The sequence below is a fragment of the Canis lupus genome, chromosome 2 (genome assembly GCF_011100685.1).
Source record: "Canis lupus familiaris isolate Mischka breed German Shepherd chromosome 2, alternate assembly UU_Cfam_GSD_1.0, whole genome shotgun sequence".
NCBI classification, from domain to species: domain Eukaryota; kingdom Metazoa; phylum Chordata; class Mammalia; order Carnivora; family Canidae; genus Canis; species Canis lupus.
This window is the reverse complement of record NC_049223.1, coordinates 14,327,347-14,351,551: the sequence shown is the minus strand read 5'-3', so window position 1 is coordinate 14,351,551 and position 24,205 is coordinate 14,327,347. Positions and strand designations below refer to the sequence as shown.

General features: G+C 44.6%; 1 protein-coding gene and 1 long non-coding RNA gene across 7 annotated transcripts in view; one reads left to right on the top strand and one right to left on the bottom strand.

Annotated features, from left to right (window-relative positions):
• Positions 1-14,911, bottom strand: part of LOC111091384 — a 35,841-nt gene extending 20,930 nt beyond the window's left edge. For all 4 annotated transcript variants that reach the window (XR_005355221.1, XR_005355220.1, XR_005355219.1 and 1 more), the window contains exons 1-2: positions 14,775-14,911; positions 12,514-12,667 (exon numbers count right to left, since the gene is read on the bottom strand). This is a non-coding gene — a long non-coding RNA (uncharacterized LOC111091384). The remainder of the gene's footprint in view (positions 1-12,513; positions 12,668-14,774) is intronic.
• A 591-nt stretch (positions 14,912-15,502) lies between these two features.
• The window catches only part of JCAD (junctional cadherin 5 associated), a 39,053-nt gene continuing 30,350 nt past the window's right edge, over positions 15,503-24,205 (top strand). For 2 of the 3 annotated variants that reach the window (XM_038529912.1, XM_038529911.1), the window contains exon 1: positions 15,503-15,598. The gene's annotated coding sequence lies outside the window, so the exon portion shown is untranslated. The remainder of the gene's footprint in view (positions 15,599-24,205) is intronic. The other variant, XM_038529913.1, reaches the window with a different exon arrangement.

The window sequence follows — 24,205 nt, the reverse complement described above, 5'->3', positions numbered from 1 at the left end:
AAACTGGTCTGTGGTATGTGTTCACTAGGTGCCAATAACATCTCATCCCTTCCAGGCAACATAGATACCTCTTAAACTCGACCTCAGGAAGAGTGTGCCCATACCTAGGGAACTATGGGTGGTCAGCAGTAAGGAGATTTTGGCCATGGTAAGGATACGTTGTATTGTTCTTCAGTGAATTTGGCATATGAACAATACCTGGTACAATGTTAAACCTACCCTGGTGAAAAGAGAATTCAATTTCCTCTTTCTGTAAGCCGAGAACATATCTTGGTAGATTCCTGGTTGCATGTGGGAGAGGAGCTCAGGAAGCCAGCTGGGCAGGAATTACCACAGACAAGGAGACCCAGGCTGAGCCAGAGGACAGCAGGTCACGGAAGGCTGTAGTACATGCAGACCTGGGGTATAATTCTGGGGATTGCTGCTGGAATTGGAATCAAAGGGGGCCCAGAGAGTGATGACAATAGCGAGCATTCCAGAGGAGGCAATGGCCTGTAGAAAGGCTGAGAAGGGAGCAGAGTGGACTGCAGAGTGGTCAGACGTGGGGCTGTCCTAGCGGGGTGGGAGGGGTGATCATCCACAAACCACATGAATAGGAACTTAATTCAGGAAGTGTGTGATGTAAGATTTGAATTCAACAGAGGCTCTCCTGCAGGTTTGCAAACAGAGGAGTCGGGTGATCCTCATGAGATTTGTGTCAGATTGTTCTCCAGGCTTTGTGTGGGAATCTGAGGGAGTAGTTAGGCCAATGGCAGAGCCCCAGACATTGTTGCCAAAGCTGCAGGACTATGTTGGAAGGGACAAGGGATGGGCCAGAAGGACACAAAGTGATGACTTCCTGTGAGGGAAAGACATTTAAGTAGGGAGGGGCTAGAGTTGGTTCTAGGCTGTGAGCCCCAGAAACTGACAGGAGGGCACCATTCCTGGAGCTCCTTGAAGATGGGAACAGGAGGGTGAGAGGAGCAACCACACTGACTCTCTCAGAAGAAAGACTCAAGTGATACTCAGAAACCTGGTGGTTCTTCCAAGACCAGGATTCTGAAAGAACAGTTCTTTTTTTTTTTTTTTTTTTTTAACCTAGCGACAATTAGATCAAACCACTGGATAGTAAAAGGATTGATTCCATCTGGACTCCCTCTAGGAGACATCTCAACTACTCAACTTAGGTAACTCATTAAGGAAACCCTCTCAGAAATTTGTTTTTCCTGTCAAGAGAGCTATATAGATATTATTTTCATTCTTGTTCTTTCTTCAGGAGGGTGGTGTTGTTTGAAAAACTAAACAAATGGTGGATAATAATTGGAATAATTGTGCAAGCAAGACCTGAGCTAAATTCTTTTTATGACGTATTCTCATAATCTGCAGAAATCATTCTACGTTTTAAGCAGGGAAGACAAATGTGAAGTCCTAGTGTCTGGTTTTCGTGAGTGGATTAGACTCATCGAGACAGGTGTGATACTCCAGAAACCCTCTTGCCCACTGCCCTCTAGTATTTGAATAGGAGCAGTCGCGTTGTGTATCATGTGAGCCAGCCCCCTAGCCACAGCCCCTGGGAACCCAGTCAGTGAGCTGACACACGGTCAGCCAATCCATGGTCAGACATCTAGAAAGAGGTTTGGGGAAGGGGAGGGACAAATAGCTCTGCCCAGAGATGATAGTGATTAAGTGAACTAATCAGATTCTTTCTCTCAGAAATTCCCTTCCTTAGAAAATCAAAGAGCCCCATCTAGAACAGCAACATCGCCATCACTCTAAAGTTCACTTGTACCTTTCTGTAGGCTGCTGACAATTAGCCAGAAGTTCCTATAATTATTTGACCTACTAAAGAAGTAAGTCAGATCCCTAGACCAGGATCACCAGCAACTTCCCTGATGTTGACCGGAAGGGTCTCACCAGAGTCTGACAACTAGAGGCAGAAGCCAGATTTGTGGAGCTCTTACTACCACCATCTCCACCACCTCAGATACAGTTGCCTGCTTCGGAGGCACTCAGAAAAGATGACTATGACATCTCAGCATCCTTTACCGAGGTGTACTTAAGAACACTGGTCACACCCCTTCTTTCCTGAGTGCTGACAGCACCGGTCCCTGCATCAGAGGCACCATCCTCCTAAGTGTCACCAAGGAGACATGCTCTGATACATCTCGTTCAAAAGAGGAATGCATGGTGGTCCTGTAGCCTTTTTATGCAGCAGTATAAAGGGGCCTGCTGCCACCGGCCGATCATCAGAGAAGCAACTCTTCTGATTGACGGTTCTGCAGACAGGTCTTTCCAATTATCACAGGTATAATTTACTGGCCTCACGGTCCGGTCAGAGCAATCAGCTTTTCCTGCAAAAGCAGAAAGCCCTGCAATGGTCACCTTTTGTCTAGCTTTTCAGCCGTGAAAGAATCTATTTCAACCATCTCCACAGGCTTGATGGGTAATTTGCCTGGTTTGCACTAAGCAGCAGGTCTCTGATGCTGCCGTATTAAAAAAAGAAACCCTTCATCCGGCCCGCTGGGAGTGCAAAGTGTCTGTCTTGATTCAGATGTTTGCCTTTCTACAATTGCAATCAGTCCTGGTGCGCTATGTGGTTGTGACAGCTACAAGGTGGAATCCTGCAGAGCAGCTCCGAGATTTGTCAGGAAAATAGGCTTCACACATACACCCCCCGTTTGGTTGACCATGGCGAGCTACTGAAATTTCAACCGACAAGCCGTCCCTATCTTTCTGTAGTGACTAAATTATTAAGAGAGTGGAATGCAAATCAAAACCACCATGAATACCGCATCACACTCATTCAGGTGACTATTTAAAAAAAAGAAAATAAAAAAAAAGTGTTGGCAAGGGTATGGGGAAACCTGTTTATTGCCAGTTGGAATGTGAAATGGTTCAGCCAATGTGGAAAACAGTCTGGAAGTTCCTCAGGAAGTTAAACATAGAGTTACCGTAACATCGGCAGCTCCGCTCACAGGTATATACTGAGAAACCTGCAAGCAGAGACTCAGACAGCTATTTCTGCACCACTGTTCACAGCAGCCTTATTCACAATCGTGCCCATCGATAGCAAATGGATAAACAAATGTGGTCTCTCCACACAATGGACTATTATTATTCAGCCTTAAAGAGAAACGAAATTCTGGCACCTGCTCCAACCTGGAGTCTTGAAATCTTTATGCTAAGTGAAACGAGCCCGTCACAGAATGAGAAGTATCATAGGATCCCACCTCTAATGTGGTACCTAGAGTAGGAAAATTTAAAGACAAAATAGGATAGAAGGTGCCAGGGGTTGAAAGGAACAATGAATGGTGAATTATTGTTTAACGGCTACAGGGTTTCTGTTAGGGGTGATGAAAAAGCTCTAACGTGGACAGTGGTCGTGTTTGCACACCATCGTGAATGTACTTACTGTTACTGAATTGTATGCTTACAAATAGTTGCAATGGTGAGAAGAAATACATGGAAAAGTACATTTCTTCTGTGCAATTCCTTGCCAAGGGCATAGGCAACTCAGTTCTGTGTCCCATCTTCTGCTCAGGGTTTTTGAAAGAAGCCACACCCATGTGTCACCTTGTCACAGAGAAGACTAGAAGCTCAGACTCTGGGAGACAGGTCTCACTGGACCACGCCGGCTGGCTTGCAGCAGCCTTGTTAATATTCTCTGCAATCCCAAATGTCTTCTTAGATTTTTCCAAGTTCAATCACATATATGTCCATTTATTTGCCTGCAATTCTGGGCAAGCGAGTTCTGCTGGGGAATGTGCCTTCTCCTCTCCCTGAGAAACCCTTTTAAAATGAATAAAACATGGGTCTGAGCAATTCAGCCTTCCCAGCTGGTTCTTACCAGCTTATAGTATGTCTTTTGTTTCCTTCTACCCTTGACAAGCTTGATGGCTTTGCTCACATGCTGACTTTTTACTCCTGTGAAGTTGAGGATAACAGGCCTTCTGTCAATCCCCATCTAAAACAGACTCTAGTGATTCACAATGCCATGCTACTCAGGACTACACATGTATCCTTACCTTGTCCTAACTGCACACAGATAGCCCTCCCCAACTGCACTGCAAAATTCGAGAAGGAATAACCAGACAGCACTACGATGCATCCCTTGCTGAAGTGTGAAACCCTGTTTCTACGTCTGGCTGAGTGGAGGACTCAGTCTTGGAAGACTATAGTCTTGGAGGACTCAGCTCTAGCTATGGTTTCTGCAATCACCTGACAGTGTAGCTGTTTTGACAAAATAGAAGGATTGGCATTCTATCTCTAGAAAGAAGTAACTCTGTCAGATTTTGAGTAGGCACCAAATGCTCAAAAAGTCCTGTTTGAACCATATTTATAAATTAGAAGTGAAAACACGTATGCCCCAGGAAGCATCAGGCTAACTCCATTTGTCATCTCAGTTGAGAAGATTCAGAACAAATGACAATGCTTGGGAATAAGTGTTATAATATAATGAGAATACAGCAGTGGCAGGCTGTGGAGAATAGAGCAGATGCAGAGGCATGACAGCTCCATTGCTATTTACCCCAATTCTTCCAAGGGACTTCTTCCCCCTTTAGCAGATATTAATAAAGCAAAAACAAACTGCCCTAATTTCGAGTGCATTTCCCCCCCCCTTCCTCACTTCAGAATTTTCCAGTGTGCTGCTCCATAATCTGATGGCATGATTCTGACAGGTTGGCATCTGCCAGTGTTTGGTTTTTGGCATTTCTGATGTGACACTGGCTTCATTTTATGGAAGCGTTTTTATCCAGAATGAATATAAGTTCCTAGAGTGGCTTTGGGGTACAGCTTTGCTTCAAAATCCAACAATGTCGCAAACCTTGGAGTGTTCCATCTCCTTAGTTGGCCATCAGCTCAATTATTATGTAACAGTTATCCATGGTCATCAGTACGAACAAGAATGTTAAATCAATTAAGCCATTCCATGGAGTTGGAATAAAGCTGTGTGAAATGACACCAGATTAACAGGTCTAATGAGAAGAGCATGTTGTCCCTCAAGAATTCTACTAAAAATGTATTGAAAGCAACATGTCAGAGTTTGTTACAAGGGCTTTCTCCTGGGAGCAGAGGAGAACTGTGCTTGCATTATATTCTTCATTTCCAAAGCACATTTCTTTCCTTCAGAGGTGAGGACAACCCTGACCTACATTCCATTCTGGATTCCAAGGCCTTTTTTCCCATGGAAGTATAAGATGCTTCCTGGAAGTCTATATAGATCTTCATTTCTGTAACTGGAATTTAAATAAAGCCTTTATCTGATGTGAGAAACGGAGAGGGGGTCTGCCTTCTAAGAATAAGCAGGTCCTGCTCCACATATGGGAAGTGTCACCCATTGGGAAGAAGTGATTGGTATGGTAAAGGGAATGGTGGGCATGCCACAGGTAACATATGCTACAACCCTGCTCAGAGGAGTCCACAGCATTTTTGGATTTCTCTTCCATGTGGGGATCACTGGCAGCTGGAGGTACACACACAGCTGCAGATTTTGTCTTACCCTGGAAACTGTTGCTGTGGTGTGTTTGGGTGGATGCAGAGCCATGGACAGTAGCACCACCTTTGCTATACCCACTCATTTGCAAGGTGAGATACTGTCTGTCCACCTGGGAATGTTTGAAAACCAGGCCTAGATTGTCAGGCTGACTCTTCCGGATGTTTAGGCCAGAGAATTTGGCCCAAGATACATTTGAGCACTTAATCTTGAAATCACTGAGACTTTCAGTGGATTCATAATATGGTTGCATCACTTCTACCTTGGCCAGTTGCCTACTTGGCACCCTCCCATTAAAACTGGATAGAAGGGGTGAAAGGCAGTGGAGTAACGACGTGCTAGCCACAGGTACAGTAGGTGTTAATATCTGGAGAAAGAGTCATGTAAATTTATCCTGCTCATGTATACTTCAAAGGATATACTTGGCTTAGTATCAGATGGCTATTTTGTCCACAGTATTTTTGTCAAGATTTCTAACACATTTATTCATCCTCTCGTCACTGGGCCAAAACTGGTCTTCTAAATCCTGAAAGCTAGTTCTTTAACTGCCCTACACACACATACACACACAGAAAGCCATATGCTCAGATTAAGCTCTGAGACTTCACATTTCACATTAAATAAAAGTCCTTTCATTTATTTTTTATTTTTTATTTTTTTAAAAGTAGGTTCCATGCCCCGTGTGGAGCCAAACATGGGGCTCGAACTCATGACCCTGAGATCAAGGCCAGGGCTGAGATCAAGAGTTGGACACTTAGCCAATCAAGCCATCCAGGCGCCCCAACAAGAGTCCTCTTATTGAAGTGTTCTCTTGGAACCCTGTGTTACCTGGGCTTCCTGGGAAAATGAAGGCATCTCTAAATACCCTGCTTTACATAGTGTCTGAACTGAATTCTTTATTTCAATAGCTTTAAGAAGTTCTAACACTTTGTTTTAACCTGAAAATGCATACCATTCTCTTGCCTGGAAAGAAGGAAGGAAGGAAGTAAAGAAATGCCAATCTTGCTTTCCATCTCAAAGGCTAAATGGAACAGTCTTTCTTAAAATTTGTTAATCATCTAGTATCTCTGTAACATTTTTTCCTATAAAAAGCAAATGAATATAGAAATAGTTTCCTCCCTTGGTTCTCAACAAATGAAGGAACTGTGCTCATAAGTTATATTTAGTTGCCCGAAACTGAAGATACTAATAGCTCTCGTTTGCAGAGTGCTAGGATGCACCAGGTGCTCTGCATTTCCCGCATTCATTCTCACATGAACCCGATGAAGAGGGCAGCAAAAGAACAGCTTGCTTTTATGGAATGCTGACTCTGTACTGAAGATGTTCACAAAGTATCTCATTTAGTCCTCATAACCAGATTATAGTTTGTTATTTTATAAACTGGGGCTCAGAGAACTGAAGCTTTGCAATTCATACAGGGCAACATGTAGCTCCAACCCAGATTCTTCTGACTCTGGAGCCTAAAGATTTTTTCCTTCAGGTTATGTCATCTCCTGACGAACAGAGGAATTGGGAGGCACTTTACTGTCAATATACTCAGCTCCTCAAATGGGACAACCAGTCACTTTGTGGTTAATGAGACCACAGAGCCAGCAAAGAACCAGGAGAACCTGCCAGTAGGAGCAAGCTAAGATTAGGATAGGTCACAGGTGGCTACTCTAAAACTTGGGTGCTTATTAGAATCCCGGAACTTGGTTAAAGGCAGGTTTCTGGGCCCCACCTCTAGGCTCCTGGCCAATGACAGCTAACCACTCATTCTTCTGCCAACAGCCCACAACTCTACCAATTCATATGTGAATAGATTTAAAGGATGACATTTCTAGTCTTAATGGTTGATGTCATGAATGGCAGTTGTCCTCAGATATCTTGCCCTTAGGAAACTCACAATCTGGTGTGATGAGGGAGGCCTTTGCGCCACATAAGGATGCTGCGGAAGGCAGGCCCTTATTTTGAGATATTTGTAGTGTGGAACACAAAATGGAGCCTGTAACCTAGAAAGTGGGAATGTTAAATAGTCATAACTCAGCAGTGGGAGTTAACTGTGAACTAAAGATGTTCCACCACACCTGCCTTTATAAGAGAGAGGAAAGTATTCTGTCTTCCCAAACCAATGCTATATTGGTGTCTGGGGGAAGGGGCGTCCTTCTTACTGTCTTTGTATTGGTGTTTCAACTCTACCTCTAAAAAATCTGTCTTCTAACTTTTAAAGATAATTAATTAATTAATTAATTAATTAATTAATAATTTAGAGAGGTGAGTGGGGGAGGGGCAGAGGGAGAGGGAGAGAGAATCTCCAGCGGACTCTGTGAAGAGCCCGACACAGGGCACAATCTCAGGATCCCAAGATCACCTGAGCTGAAATCAAGAGTCGGTTGCTTAACTGACTGAGTCACCCAGGCCCCCGTCTTTTAACTTTTAAATATATTCCTTTAAACATAGTTATTAAGACCTTAACATTTTATGTCAGATGGCTGAAAATCAGATTTACCACCCTGCAATCACTTCAACATTATTTCGTCCCCATGTTCTTCAGTCCATCAGCATTTCCCTTCCACACGTGCTAGCACCCTGTTCACACTACAGTTCATTTGGAAAGCTGGGAAAAGTTAATAATAACAGTAATGGGACAATATTTCATGAGGTAGCAGCAAAGAATTCATAATTAGGAAATGTTCTTCGACATTTTAAATTAATCCTTCAACCTATAAAGTCCATCATAACCTCATATATAGGTGTGCCAACTGATAAACAGGTGGCCCCTGATAAAATAAACAGGTGGCCCTTGACCATGAATAAGGCAGTGTTCTCTGGATAGGATATTAGTTTTGTTGATGCATATCAGCTGTTCCAAGAATGTAGAATATTATAGCTCCAATATATGCTATATAGAGAAGGAAAAAATAGGGGCGGATTTAATACTCCATCTGTGACTAGTTAGTTATGGTAACCTTCAGGTATTTGGTGGTTTCAGCAAAAGTCTGATGCACATTCCAGGCATCTGGAACTATAGGAAAGACGGTAGAAATGTTTAGACAGAGAAGGAATACATTCACTAGTTTGACAAAAACTAGAAAGTACATGCAGTTCCAGCTGACTTGAGGACTGTACTCTGTACTCTGATGGCGGAAATGTGCTCCAGGTTCCCACACAGGGCACAGGCTCTGGTGATGGCCCTCCTTTTCAGCAAGGACTGGGTAGAAATGAACCAAGTTATCCCGGGAGGGTGGGTGACAAAAGAAACTGCAGCAGCTATCCTGGAGTTTACTAAGCAACATTCTAGCCAGATGAGACACTGGGTTCGGACTTTGTTACTTTCTAACCACTGCTGATGAAAAGCTGACTTTGGCTAATGATTTGTTTTCTTTTCTCTGAATTATGTTTCATGTCTATTGGTTGCCTTCCTCCAAACTACTAATTGTTCCCTTTGTCCTCTCGCATTTGCATATTTTATATTGTTTGCTTTTAGAAAATTTAATTTCTGTTCGATTAAACCAAACAGGCAAATAGCATGCAATCTACTTGAGATATATATCAACCAGGTACTTAGAGGCTAATAAACGGAGTTTGAGAACAGTAGACTCTTTTTAAGGCAGAGCATGGAAAAAGCAAAAGTAAACCTCAAAACATTTAAAAACAAGCAAATAACCCAAGGAAACCTCATCATTTGCTAAAAGTGCTGGCCACTTTTCCTTTGGTAACCTTTGATCCTCAGCTGAGTATTTCGACCCCATTCGTATGGTGAGGGTTTATAACTCAGTATTTGTACCATGTGAGTTTCCATGATCATTTTTTCACTTCAGAGATATATGCCAACTCAATTCAATAGACAGTTGTTTCATTCAGATGCCAAAGGTATGGTGCTAGGTTGTAGTAAACGGAGAGACTGATTTGTACCAGGTCTTAATATATAAAGGTGACTGAGTGACAACATGGAAAGGTCAGTGTAAAGTTCCTTGCAGTTCCCCCAGAAACATGGGGCGTGGCCCGCCATGCAGGACCACAGAAAGAGCACCAGTGTCCATCAAAAGATGGAAAAGAGCATGGGGAAAGCATAGACATGGCCTTTTTTGGGGTCTCTGTGTAAAAGACAAGGCAGGGGGGCACCTGGGTGGCTCAGTGGTTGAGCATCTGCCTTTGGCTCAGGTCGTGATCCTGGGGCCCTGGGATGGAGTCTCCCTTCGGGCTCCCTGCAGGGAGCCTGCTTCTTCCTATGCCTGTGTCTCTGCCTCTCTCCCTGTGTCTCTCATGAATAAATAAATAAAATCTTAAAAAAAAAAAAAAAAGACAAGGCAGGGCTAGGGAAACAGCTGAGTATCGGCTGGTCTGAATAATTCCGGTGGGCTTTAGGGGGTAGAGGCTGTCCCAAGCCAGGGAACATACTGGTTTGATGTGTGGCGGGTAGGAAAGGAAGTGCTTTAAAGAATGGGCTCTGCATCACAGAGGGCTTGGAAACAGCTGTGGCCATTACGTTGGCCATTTACTATAATTGATAGAGGCCAAACACAGAACTGAGGAAAACATGGTTGGGACAGGGTGAGGGGGTAGCTGTGAGCAAGCCCTTCCTCTGGGAACTCAGAATCTAGGAGCTGAACTAAGCACATATGTTATATGCCAATAGAGTGAATGCAAGGTAGACCATGCCAGATGCTAACCTAGCAGCTTAAACAGAATCCTTTAGGAGTTTCACAGAGGCAAATAAGCAAAGTCACAGAAAGCTTTCTTATATGGGAGATTTCCATCGTCTTTGATGCTCAACTAGAATCACTTCTTCAAAATCCTAACACCCTGGTAATATATATGGAAGGACATAAGACAAGGCCCAGCCAAGTGCCTGGCACATGAGAAACAGTGAATGAAAGGTGGTTCACACTTGTCCCTCACAACTTGGTGTCATTTCTGTCTCGCTAGCCATTGCCAACTTAATAAAAGGCCAATATGTCACCATGATTCCAAATGGAAGCGCTTTTTTTCTTTCTTTCAATTCATACTGGCAACCAACTTCTTTCGTTGTTATTCACATAATTCCCATGTTTTAAATAAGAAGTCACGTGGGCTTAGAGAAAATGCTGGAGTTATTTTTCAGTGATTCTTGATTGGCTGGCGTGTGATGGGAAGAGAGGGATGCCCATGTCTGGACCACTCTGGTGCTGGCCACACCACTGTTTTCTTGGAGCCATGTGTGCATCTCCCTTGTACCAGTGGGACCCCAGCCAGCCACTGTCATTCCCCAGAGGATAGGAACGCAGGGTTTTCCTAATGAATCTGGCAAAGAATTGCAGACTACAGGCAGGGAGATGCTTGGGATGTTCTGTAAACCACTGGTAAATAGTAACCCTTCGCAAGGGTGGTGACAGGGCTTGGGAGAGAGGCAGAGAGGCTGTTTCCCATTAACTTGTAGCCTTACAGAGGAAAAAGCTGACAAAGAGATAGCAAATAATTAAAAATTATTTTTCTAAAGTATAAATAAATAAAAATTATTTTTCTCATGTAATAACCATGTGGATTCACTCTTCTTAGAGTGAAGGTATCAGGCTCTAAAAAAATATTTGTTATTCTTCTCTTAATCCCCAGGATTACAATTTTCGGTCTTGGCTGGTACCAATTCTTCTAAATCAACAGTTAACAAACACCTATTGCATTTTATTCCCAAAGGACATTGCTCTGCTGCTCCTCATCATCATAGAGTGATGGTGATGACTACTGTTTTTTGAATGTTTAGCATGTGTCAGTCATTCTGTTAGGCTTTTGACACACTATTTCTATTTCTTGCGCTCTATCCCTGCCTCTCAAACTTTCCCAATGTGTAAGAAGTATCTGAACATTTACTGGACATTTACTTAAAGGACAGATTCCTGGGTCTCAATTGTAGAGATTAGAAATTCCGATTGTGTCTGATGTGTCTCAGGGGCCAGGTACTTGGCTTTTGGTCAAATCCCCAGTTAATCGAAAATGAGGAGTCCATGGAATGCACTTTGAGAAACAGATTTCTAGTTCATGGTTAAAAATAGTGATGCAGAATAGCCTTGGAATTAATGTACAGCATGTCAGTATCTTAAAAAAAAAAAAAGGTTTATTGGCACCTGTGGACATAAAAGCCTTTCCAGTGTTTGTATAATTATTATTGTCCAACTTTTAGAACAAAACAACAAGAAGGACTTCAAGGTTTTATCAAGGACGTTCATCTTTTAAAAAATGAGAACTGGTAGTGTTTTTCAGACTAGGAAAAACATCAAAGAATATCTAAGTCAGCTAAAGGAAACCTTATAGTAGGTCATCACAAAAGAGCCCCAAAGCAAGAAGGGAGGAGGGTTATCTTAGGTCCTTGAAAAGGCAGAGAATTAAAGAAACAAGGGTTTTGTCCTTTTTTTTTTTTTCCTTTTTTTCTGAAGACGCCCTTTCTCTGGTCATCATATATCTGTCCTGATGACTCAATAATCTGAGTTCCTTCCTGAGTCTGTGAAATCTCTTCTCCAGGACTCAAAGAAAGGCGGGATGTTTGGGCACCTGGGGCTGGATCCTGGCACACATTCCCCGGCCAGTGCTGGGTTTCTAACAGCATCATGCTCAGAGTTGGTTTAAATCACATTTGATATCTCTTATCACCTAAGTAGCAGAGAAGATATTTTTCCCTGTGTTGAAATCAAGTAGGTAAGAGAAAGAGACTACGGTTGCATTAAGAAGGGTGGGTGGTGATGAGGAGAAGGAGCGTGATTCTTCCTACAGTCAGAATAAAACTTACACAGGTGGTTTTTGCATTACCCAGTCCATGACTTATAAAAAAAAGATTCCTTTTTTCTGAAAGCATAACAACCAACATATTCGTATGTGCTTATATAAAAAACATAAGACTACACGCAGATGTAGAGCTGGTTTCTCTCATGCCATGTCCACCATCTCGAGGCTGTGGCAAACTGGCCCAAGGGACTGACCTTACCAACTTTTATCCTCATTTGGGGAAGCACCTCCCTCCCCTTTGCCTCTGTCTGACATTGTAATTCAGATAACCACCCACTCAGACTCGTGGATCTTTTTAACCTTACCTCCTTCTTCGTTATTCTATTTTCAAATCTTCGGGAAAAATCTCTCCCAACTTTCTCCTTGCTCCCCAGCTCCTCCACCATTTTCTATCCTTTTTTTTTTTTTTTTTTTTTTTTTTTCATTCTGCTTGTTCACTTCAAATGGCCTTAGTCATGGCTGGAAAGCAATAGAGCAGGGTTAGTAATGTATCAGTGCAGGAGAAAGAGGGAAGGCAAACATTTTGAAATGAGGCTGCCATGATAAAGAGCCAGGGCTCAGAAACCACAAAAATCTCTGAAACTGCAAAGTCATCTTCACAATCTGCAGCAGCTCAATCTTATTAGCTTCTTCTAATTAAATCTGCCTTTACCAACCTTTCTGCTGAAACATAATTTACTAAACTTTATTTAGGTGGGTTTCGCTTAGTTCCTAGCATTGCTTCAATGTTTTGGGGTTGTTGGTTTTTTTTTGTTTTTTTGTTTTTTTCCTACTGCAACATACAGCATTTCAGTTACATTATAAAACTTCTGTGGGGTTGACCCAGAAACCCAACAATATAACATTGTTCTAATAGGTTTGCTGGCTGATAAATGATCTTGCAGGAACATTTGGCTTCATATGTATCTGCATGATGCTGGGCACCTATAGGTGTTCCACAAGAAGAAAAAGTTACTTCAGTGAGTAATTTGTCACAAATTGCGGGCAAATGGGAATGGTATGCCATTGAAGCACTCTGTCCCTGAAAGATGCGTTTATGGCAAGAAGTAATGGCACCACTGCACAGGACTACGACTTTTTTCAAAAGCCTCTGTGATTTATTTTCTGTTTTTCTCATCTTACTCCTTCAGTCGGGAAGTGATACCCTCTGCCTCTGCCTAGAATACAACCCACCTGTCGTCCAAGGTGCCGCCCACAAAGCCTTTCCTGGTGGCTCCAGCCCACAGAACACCATTAGTACAGGTACCAGTGGTAGGAATTACCAGCTTCTGCACTTTTGCTATGTGCCAGTACTATGGCTTTCCTAGGAGGTGAGCACTGTCATTATCCCCATTTGTCGGAGAGGAAATTGAGATGGACAGAAGGAACACATCAAGAAAGTGGTAGAAGCACCCCAAATTGTATCCATGCCTTCCTGGAGCACCAGGTCATGCTGTCCTGCTTGCCCTGTCTCCCCAGTGTGGTCCTTGGCTGCACTATAGATAATCCACAACACAGCATTGGATCATACATATTGTTTTTCTTCTTCAGCACTAGTGTTTTGGGCTTTTTGCTCTCTTAGCCTAGATGCTCCTCACGGTTAGGGTTCAGAGCAAGGGTCTTTGGCCAGATTCTGCAACTTCTATCTGTGTGCCTTCCTGAGCCCCAGTGTCCAGTGCACCCCCCTCATAGGACTGTGTTGAGGATTACAAGACAATAATGCATATGAAGGGCTCAGCCTGGGGTGGCCCATGGTGAGAGTGCAAACAACTGCATGTATTACTGGTGTTGTGGAGGGAGCACAGCCCTAAATGCATGGTGCCACTAAGAGGCTTTCTAAAAATCCATTCTGCGGGGATTCCAGTCTGCTCTGCCATCCATGTTCGCCACTGTGGCCTCGATTTTGCCAACACTCTCTTTCTCTTCCCAACTCATCAGCAAAGTTGAACACTTTATGTCTTTTCCCCACCCTCTGGAGTCGGAGGACTTTTGCCCCTGAGCGGATGGGGCCGCGGTCTCAATCACTGAGGCCAGAGAAACATGGAGTGGCCTGGAGTCACTGTTCATTCTAGTCTGAACTCTCCCACTGACCTCCTCCTACTCTTTTTTGCCTTTAGGCAAATCCTAGTTCCAGCCTTAGTTTCCCCATCTATCTAAGAGAGGCTAGACCGATTGACCTCTAAAGTCTCCTCCGGCCTATAGCTAAGACTCTTAGAGGTCTTTTTTTAAACAAGGAAATCCCAAGCACTAAGCTGCTGTCACCGGCACCGTTTTCTGCTCCTCACGCCTTCCATGATTGTGTTTTTGTGAAAGAGTGTGTGTATGGGTTTGTGTCTGTGTTTTCTGTGTGTCTTTGTGTATATGTGAATATGACTGTGAGTTTGTGTGTGACTGTCTATGAGTGTGTGCATCTGTGTGTGACTGCATATGGGTGTGTTTGTGTGCGTCTGTGTGTAGTCATTCGCGAGTGCGTGTGCATCTGTGTATGAAGCAGATGGGTGTGTGTTCTGTGCGTGTGTACATCAGCACAGGGGCGAAGCCGCCCACACCCAAGTGACAGGAAAAGAGACAAGGGTGTCCCGCTCACCTGTGCTTTGAGGCGACCCACCCAGGCTGGGCCCGCAGGAAGCCGGTGAGCTAGGCTCCCCACCCGGGTACCGCCCTCGGCCGGAGAGAGCCCGAGCCCGAGCCCGGAGGCCGCCTGGCGGGCGGGGCGGAGCGGAGCGCGGGGATCCGGGCGGGGCGAGGCGGCGGAGGGCGGGCAGATGGGCGGGGCGAGGGCGAGCGGGCGAGCGGGGGGCGGGGATCGGGGCGGGGCGAGGCGGCGGAGGGCGGGCAGATGGGCGGGGCGAGGGCGAGCGGGGGCGGGGCGGGCAGATGGGCGGGGCGAGGGCGAGCGGGGGCGGGGATCGGGGCGGGGCGAGGCGGCGGAGGGCGGGCATGATGGGCGGGGCGAGGGGCGAGCGGGGGCGGGGGCGGGGCAGATGGGCGGGGGCGAGGGGCGAGAGGGGGCGGGGATCGGGGCGGGGCGAGGCGACGGAGGGGTGGGCAGATGGGCGGGGGCGATGCGGCGGGGGGCGGGGGCGAGGGCGAGCGGGGGCGGGGCGAGGCCCGGAGGGCGAGCAGATGGGCGGGGGCGAGGGCGAGCGGGGGCGGGGGCGAGGCGGCGAGGGTGGGCAGATGGGCGGGGCGAGGCGGCGGGGGGCGGGGCGAGGCGGCGGGGGCGGGGCGAGGCGGCGGGGGGCGGGGGCGGGGGCGGGGCGGGGGGCGGGGCGGGGCGGCGGCGGCGGCTCCGGGCATGCTCGGCCGCGGCGGCAGCAAGCGGGGCGGGTCACACTGGTCCCCGGCCGGCCGGATCGGCGGCGGCGGCGGCGGCGGCGGCGCGGGGCAGCATGAGGGAGCCGCTGCTCGGTAAGTCCCGGCGTCTCTCGCGCCTCCTGACCCCCGCCGGGCACTGGGCCTGCTCCACGGCGCTCCGCGGGCCTCGCCCCCAGTGTCCCGCGGTCGCCCCCAACTTCTCCAGCCCGGACGTTGCTCCCGGACGAGGGGGCGTCGCGCCCCAGCCGTGGGCGTCCCGCACGGTGCCCATCCCGGCCTCGGGGTGCGGAGCCCGGTCTGCGGGGAGGGGGCGTCCCCGCCGCTCAGGGGCCACCCGGGTGCGGGTCTCCACCGCGGCCGGCGCTGGCGCTGGCGCTCGCGTGGCCCCTTGCCGGGGGTGGGGGGGGGGTGAGGGGTGGGGCCGGGCCGCCGGGGGTCGCCGTCTCCCCGCTGGGCGCCCTCCTCGCCAGCCGGCTCCCGCCAGCCGCCCCTCCCGCCTGCGCGCCCCGACTTCGCTGACAGCCGCTGCCCAGAGCCCCCGAGGTCCCGGTTCCCACGGTGCCCCCCGCCCCGCCGCAGGTCGGGACCTGCCCGCCGGACGTTGGGAGCCCGCGCCCGCGCTCCCTGCTCGGGTCTCCGCCGGGCCCTGCGCGCCGCGCTCGGCGGGGTCAGGACCGGGGATTAGGGCGCTAATCGCCGCGGCTTCCCGGCAACTGCCTGGGGCGGCCCGGCCTCTCGGCTGCTGGGGGTTAGGCGGGAGAGAGAGAGAGAGAAGGGTGGGAGAAAGCAAAGAGCCCCGCCTGAGAGTGCTGTAAATGTCGTTCATCAGCTCGTTTATGGGCTCTGGAGCGCGCCTGCTGCTCCGGTCTCCGGTCTCCGCTCTCGGCTCTCCGATCCCGGGCACCCTCGCTCTCCCCACAGTTCCCCTAGACTGCCAGGGTTTGCCCACACGCCGTGACCACGGTGGGCTCCGCACCTACAGCTGAGAGCTCCGTTCCTGCTCCTTGTCGCTGGAGGCAGCGCCCAGCGCCTCGGATTCTTCTGGGGGGGCGGGGGGTGAAAAAGAAGCTGTGATTTCACTACTGGAAGAAAAAAATACAAAACGGAAACTCTACGCCAGCGCAGCCTGGTCAGACCCTATTCCTTGCTCATCAACGCTCTCTAGGAGCAGAGGACTTTGGGGAATTAGCTTCGGGAGACCTCCCCTCCCCCTCCCAACACACACACCCTGCCACCCTCACTCCCATCCCCTGCACCTCCTCCCTCTACTCCCATGCTGGCCTGTCCGCTTGTGCCTCCCCTGATCCAGTGGCTTGTCTTGGGAGAGGGATGAAGTAGCGTGGACCACACAATTGCGAGGTTTTCCCTACATCTTCATGTCTTCTCTTCTCTGGCTTTTTGTCTTTTCAGGTTTGCAAGGAAATTTGATTTGAGATGAGGATTTGGAAGATGGGATAGGGTGGGGTGGGGGGGGGGGGCAGACGGGGAGGATTCCTGGGAGTCTAGGGACATGGGATTTAGGCAGCCAGAAATACTTAGATAAAAATGGCAGACTCAGTATTCAGACCTAAGTGGTCACAGGCTAAAGTTCAAGAAAACAGTGCCTTATATCAGGCAGGTTTAGAATTTAAGATGACTTGATTAAGACCATACAACAGGGCAAGCGTGTATAGTTGTTTTAGAAATCACGTGCAGATTCTTATTTCAGGGGACTTGTGGTAGTTTGCATGTGAAATTGGGAATTTGGTAAATTCATTTGGTTTCTCATAATGCTGTATGGGTTTGAACTTTATATTTACCTTGATATTAGGTGTCTCAGTCTTGGCCACCAGCTGCACAGCGGTCCCGAAGGTCCCTAACTGTTACTCTGGGCAGATAGCATGTAGCAAACAGTTTGACTCCCCCAAGAGTGGGTGAGCAAATATTTGTTGAACGAGGCCTTAATCTGCTGGGCCTTCTCCTGGCAAACTTCACCCTGTGCTGCAGAGAATGGAAGGTCAGGCCTTTGGCAAGCCCAAGAGATTTCAGGGGATTGGATGGGTGGAAAAAGCCTGTGCCAGAAAAAAAAAAAAAATATATATATATATATATATACATATATATATATATATATGTATATATATGTATATCTGTCTTTCTACCTCCTTGGAATATAATTTAAAGTGCCGGAGCGCTCACATGCTCTGGAGGGCTTGACGATCAGAGTTATCTAATGACCATCTGAATAGTCACAGACTCCAGACACATACGGCTTATCATTCGATAGCTATAAAATGTAACTAGAGATTGGAGGTACACAAGGAGAATAAATAAAGGGCCAGTTTTTCAGTTAAAAAAAAAAAACCACAAATCTGAAAAGATCCTTGGAGTATAATTTTTTTTAAGTGCAGTTTAAAAATAAACTAGAAATGCTATCAGTAAAGAAAGCCCAGAAGTCTGTGGTTCCGCCAAGTTCTCATTGTCCTTGCTGGAGAGTCCTCTAGTTTGGGAGGACAGTAAACACCAACCCTGCTCTAGGAGTCCAGAGTTTCTCTTTTAATGAGCTTGGCGAGACTTCACACTAATTAATCTAGGGAGAGTTTAGAACACAGAGCGTTGGATTTGAAACAATTGTTCTGTTGTGGTTTTTATTTTGATAAGCAAAGACTATGTCTCTGAAATCCTATTTCAGGCCTATTGCTGAACCCATTACTGCAGTTTATTTGGTTTTTTAACAGATGTTGTTTTTTACCTTTTGGATGGCAAGGGTTATCTCACTCATTAAAATGTGGCTATTGTGCTTTGTTTCAAGAGTCTATTGAGTTAAGGAATGCTGAGGGACACTCACTTGCTAAGGCCAGCAGCCCAGGGGAGGTGAGGTCAGTTTCCAGTACTCTGATATAGCCTTTAAATGCTAAAAGTCATCGAAAAACTATAGGAACCGCTCTGATACTAGAATCTCAATCATTTTGATTTAAATTGATGGTATCTTGTTTAAAATTTGGATTATTACCTTTACTTTCTTTAAATATATTTTACCAAAACTTTCCGTAGATCATATAGTTGGGAACAGCCAGGTCAAACGGGTAAAGATTATTAGACCACAAAATACCCTTCTAATTTGCTGCTTATTGGTGATCTCTCTAAAGTTTACCTATAAGCTTGTTTCTTCCATATGTAAATGGAATAATTTATTATGAAGAGACACTGGGATCCCTGGGTGGCTCAGCGGTTTAGCGCCTGCCTTCAGCCCAGGGCCTGATCCTGGAGTACCAGGATCAAGTCCCATGTCGGGCACCCTGCATGGAGCCTGCTTCTCCCTCTGCCTGTGTCTCTGCCTCTCTTTCTTTCTCTCTCTCTCTCATGAATAAATAAATAAAATCTTAAAAAAAAAAAAAAGAGAGAGAGACACACCAAGATATATTTCAAAGAAGAAAAAAAGGCGGGGCGGGGGTGGGGGGGAGACAGAAAGCAACTATATGTATACAAGGAATAGTAGGAAAAATGGAAACCAAACTATTGGTGGTGGTTATCTCTTGGCACAATGGGGTTATTGGGAACTTTAATTTTTTACTTAAATACTGAATTTCGCAATGTTTACTTCTAGAATAACTTTACATGACTTTGCAATTAGAAAATAATGTACAAGTTATGAGAAATAATTTAAACCTTAATATTATTGTAAGACCTTGACTCTTTTATTCTAACGTTATTTTAAAAGAAAACTAGTGTGTTCTAAGTTTAATAGACTGTATCAGGAATCTTTACGTGTGAAGTTTAACTTACATGATGGTAGTGGGATTACAGTCTAATCTAAGTTTGACAGTTATTTTTGCAAATAGCCAAAAATTCCAGAAGATTTAAAAAATCTTAACCAATTTCACTTTTTCTTAATGACTGCTAATCCTTCAGAAATGTTAATGAGGTACTTAGGGTCTCATAAAAAGGAGAGGTCACCAAAGCACTAATTGTGTTGCAGAATTTAGAGGTGAAAGAGAAGACAGGAGTTGTGTGTGTGTGTTCACACATGTACAGGGGGAAAAGACAGGTAATATTTATGAAAAAATAAAGTGCATAACATTTGGTACTTTTCTTCTCTTTCTCTGTGTTTTGGAATCCATGCCTTAACACTGACCAACCCAGCAAGATTAGCATTCCAGGATCCTTTTGATCTTAGACCCAAACTTTCCACCTCCGCCCCCCCCCCCTTTTTTTTTCTGGCGTGTCACCTTAAAGAAACTTAGTGATGTTTGCTCTACTAAAATGATTACTTCACAGATTAAATACGCTTTCTATGTTTAGGAGATTTAACAATTTGAGGGCTCTGGTAAGAGCTGGCCATCACACTGTTGTAGCTAACAGCAGTGTGTGAGCACTTCCTGTCCCAATATGTAAGCTGGGACTATGGAGTTCTTTAATTATTAAGACTGAAAAGAGAAATGGCAGTCCTGTTGCTCATAATAAAATACATAGGTTCTATCATTAAAAAAAAATACAGAAAGCATTAAATGTCCATATAACAGCAACGTGCCCCATTCTGCTTTGTTTTAGGTCTTAGCTATTTACCTCTTGTTTAAAGAAAGTACTTTGTTATATATTAATCATAACATTAGACCAAAAATTGTCAGTTGAAGAAATATTTACAGTTAACTGCCAACAATTTGAGGGATTAATTACATCTTAAGTATGGAATGTCAGTGACTATAACTGAAAAGTTTTAGGTTTTCTAGAAGAGTAGCAGTGTCTAATCAAGCCCTGTAGAATGCTGTTTGTAATCTTGTATTAGATTTTAGTCAGCAGAACATGTAATTTTCGGCTTACTGGAAACAGGTTAAGAATCTCTGTAGCAGATAAGACATGTGTCCCATATACTAGACCTTTAGAACCTTATAGAATTCACTGTTCATTTATTCTTTTCTTCGGTGTTTCTTTTATTTTCATGAAGTGTTCCAAGTTTTCAAAGATATATATTCCTAATCCTAATTAAGAAACTGTTCTTAATTTTGTTTTCTTTAAAAAAAAAATTTTATTTTTATTTTCTTAAAATATTTATTTTTAAAGTAAACTCTATCCTAATGTGGGGCTTGAACTCCCAACCCCGAGATCAAGAGTTGCCTTTCTACTGACTGAACCAGACAGGCACCCCTAATTTTTTTCTTTAAAGATTTTGTTTATTCACGAGAGGCACAGAGACAGAAAGGAGGGGCAGAGACACAGGCAGAGGGAGAAGCAGGCTTCATGCAAGGAGCCCAACGCAGGACTTGATCCCCGGTCTCCAGGATCACGCCCTGGGCAGGAAGGCAGGCGCTAAACCCCTGAGCCATCCAGAGATCCCCCCTAATTTTTTTTCTGATGGTGAGATTGTATCAAGTTAAAGTACATGAAAGTACCTATATTTGACCATTTTTTTTCCTGCAACATGGCAACTTCATATGCTTGTATCAAATATATTTCATCACGGGACATCATAAAATGCAGTAAAGTATAAATAAGGACATTAAGAAAAAAAAAAAAAGAAACCAGAATCCAATACCACTGTTGATAATTTAGTATGTTTCCTTTTGGTGTTTCTTCTCCTGTGTGTGTGTGTGCGTGCACATGCATGAAATTACTACTGTACTGAATCCTGTCTTTATTATTTAACGTGGTACCGTGAGCGTTTCCCTGTGCCATTGCATATTTGAAAACATAATTTTATGCATGTGTATGCATATTCTAGTCTCCCATGTGGATGCATCTGGATTTTTTTTAACCATATCTTAAATGGACATTTATTTGGTCCAATTTTTTACTTATCATAATTAAGACTTGAGTAAATATCTTTATAGATGACTTTGTGGGTATCTCTGATTATTTCATTAGGATGATCCCAAGAAATGAGGTTATTAGCCCATAGGGTGTCAGATATTGGAAGATTTTATAACATATTGATCACTTTTAAGAAAGGAAATACCCATTTGCACACAGACCCCACCCCCACAGTCATATACCCACAAATAGGAGAACGCTTACAGCTCATCATACCCTCACCACCAACAAATACTGCCTTTTTTTGTTTTTTGTTTGTTTGTTTTTCAAATACTGCCTTCTGAAAGCTTCAATAATTTGATCAGTGAATAATAGGATTTTGGTTTAATTTACATATCTTTAATTACTGGTGAGAGTAAACATTTGTTTTACATTTTTAAATGAGTATTTGTGTTATTTTTACATTAAAAATAAAATTTTTAGTTTAAAAAGGAAGAAAAGTTTTGGTTGATCTAATGAGGTTTTTAATAGTTTTATTTCACTGTCTTGGGAAGCCTTGTACCTGTAAATATGAGAATAAAAACAATTTTTATTTTTATAAATGTAAAGGAGGAGGAAGGGTACCTGTTATAAAGTAACATTCATTTGCCAATCTGAACCTTTGGTGATGAGAATGCCCATGATGGACACACCACAACCTAGAATCGAGCATCTGCAAGGGTGCAGGTTGACAGGGCTTGTGTCTTTACGTTCTCCAGCACAGAGACCGGTGCCTGGCACAGTCAGTGTAAAACAAGTGTCCCAAGCGACATAAGTTGGAAGAAATGTTCAATACCTGTGCTCTGGGACCTCTGGATGGAGAGTTGCTAGGTGGTACTGAACTCCATGGCCTCAGCCCCAACCCTCGCCACCTCCTCTTCACAGTGTGTGGCCATTTAGCTCTGCTTTCTTGGTTGGCCTCTCTGGGTGCTAATGGGGCCAAGGTCAGAGGTTCTGTCTTCACATGACCTATTTAGCTTTGTTCTGTGTCATGGCCACAAGCTGTATCCTTTTTACTGTGGCCAGCTGACTTAGAAATGCTTGCTGTTCATCACAAGGGTGAGCAAGCTAGAGAGAGGGACAGATTTCTAGAGCCAGAAGGACCCTATAGAACCTCTAGTTGAACCTTCTTATTTTACTTCTTCTGGAGAAGACTGAAGCTCAAGGAGTTCCCTTCTTTGGTGCAGTGTCCCAGGCTCAATTCTACATAACACAACAACATGTATTGAGCAACGTGGAGAAACAGAAACTCATCCCTACAGTGAAGGGGTGGACAACCCTATGCTTAAATAATCATGGCTAATCTTTAAAGAACTTAGGAATCCACCACAAAATAAGATTACTTTAAGTAGTCTCAGGTTTCTTGGATGGGAAAAATAATCTGATGGAAATCTGTCTGACACTGATTTGGGGAAAATAAAATTTTGTGGAACTAGGTTGGTTCAATTAAAATGGGATGATCCTGTTATCCTCAATCAATAGTTGTTTCTGATTTCTGTCTTTCTCCTAAATGAATTGGCCATTCTCTTAGTCACCAAAGACTAAAATCCACTGTATGTTGAAAATTACTTTATCAAAAATTACTCTTATTATTCCTTTCTCCCCACCCCCTCTGTTACTACCCCTGCACATTACAATAGAAGAGATTTATAACTGTTTGTCCCCTGGTCTGTCCTTGTTCTAACCACTCTCATCCTCTATTTTCCAGCCAGATTGATTGTCAGTGTTTCCCCTGCTTGCCCAAACACTTTTGTGGTTTCCCATTGCCTACTCAGATGAAGTCCAAATTCTATCAGCGTTGTAGATAAGAGTGACTATTGTTGATAATTTCTGTTTTAGAATTTAGGGGTTTTTTTCCCTAAAAGCTACTCACTCCTTTCCCATTTATCATGGATGTAATTTGCTTCTCAGATTCACACAACAGGTTTTGCAATAGCTCTGTAGGAGTCTGAAACCAAACATGATCTGAGGTCTGCTGAAGGTCACCAAGCAATGACACGGTCTATTTGTACATGAGTCCTATTACTGAGCATTTAAAATTAATACTAGCACTGCCATGAAAACATCACAGTCAAGTGAGGCATCAGGTCTTGTGTGTGTATGTATGTATGTGTGCATGCATGGTGTGTGTGTGTGTGCCTTGTGTGCATAAGGAAAGAATTCTGTAGAAGAGCCATCCGAATCCAAGAGAACAAAGGAGATTTTTTTTTTCCTTTTAAATGTAGGATATCCTTTTAAATATTCCTTTTTCATTTTGATGCCACTATGCCTTCCATCTTTTCTTGTTTATTCTTATGCATTATTTGGTAAATTAGGAAACTTCTATTGTTATTAAGGAAGAACATTTAGGGTGAGCCTAAAAGAGTAGCAAGTGGCAAGGGTTTTGAAGCTAGATAGACCTTGGTTTGAACCTCAGATCTGTACTTACAGGCCCAAGATCTCAGCCTCAATTTTCTTGTCTGTAAAATGGAAACATTCGTGGCTACCTTAGAAGTTTCCTGGGAGCATAAGATGAAATAAAGTGTGCTTTCTCTTTTTACCTGCTTGTTCTTTGTTAAATGTTTCTTCTGTATGAATGTGTGTTTAGATATTCATGGAATTAGAAGGAGATTCAAAGTGGGTTCATTTGTGTCTTGTGTTCTGGTCCAGCCCATGCTAGAAGTCCCCTCCTTACCTGAGATTGTGTCTAGACACCTCTACTGTTGTGCCCACTCTTCCTAGATGTTCACTATGAGTTTTTGATACAAGGCAACAAATAAAAGTAGGGAAGGAAAAAATTTCTTCAATGAACTATCTGGAAAATCATATAGCGTAGACCTACCTTGATGGGGAGGATTTGTTTAGCTTTGAAGGAATCTTCCAGAAGCTTCCTTGACCCCTTGAGACTAGGTTAGGGACCCTTCTGCCTATTTTCTTGCTGTCTATACGACAAGA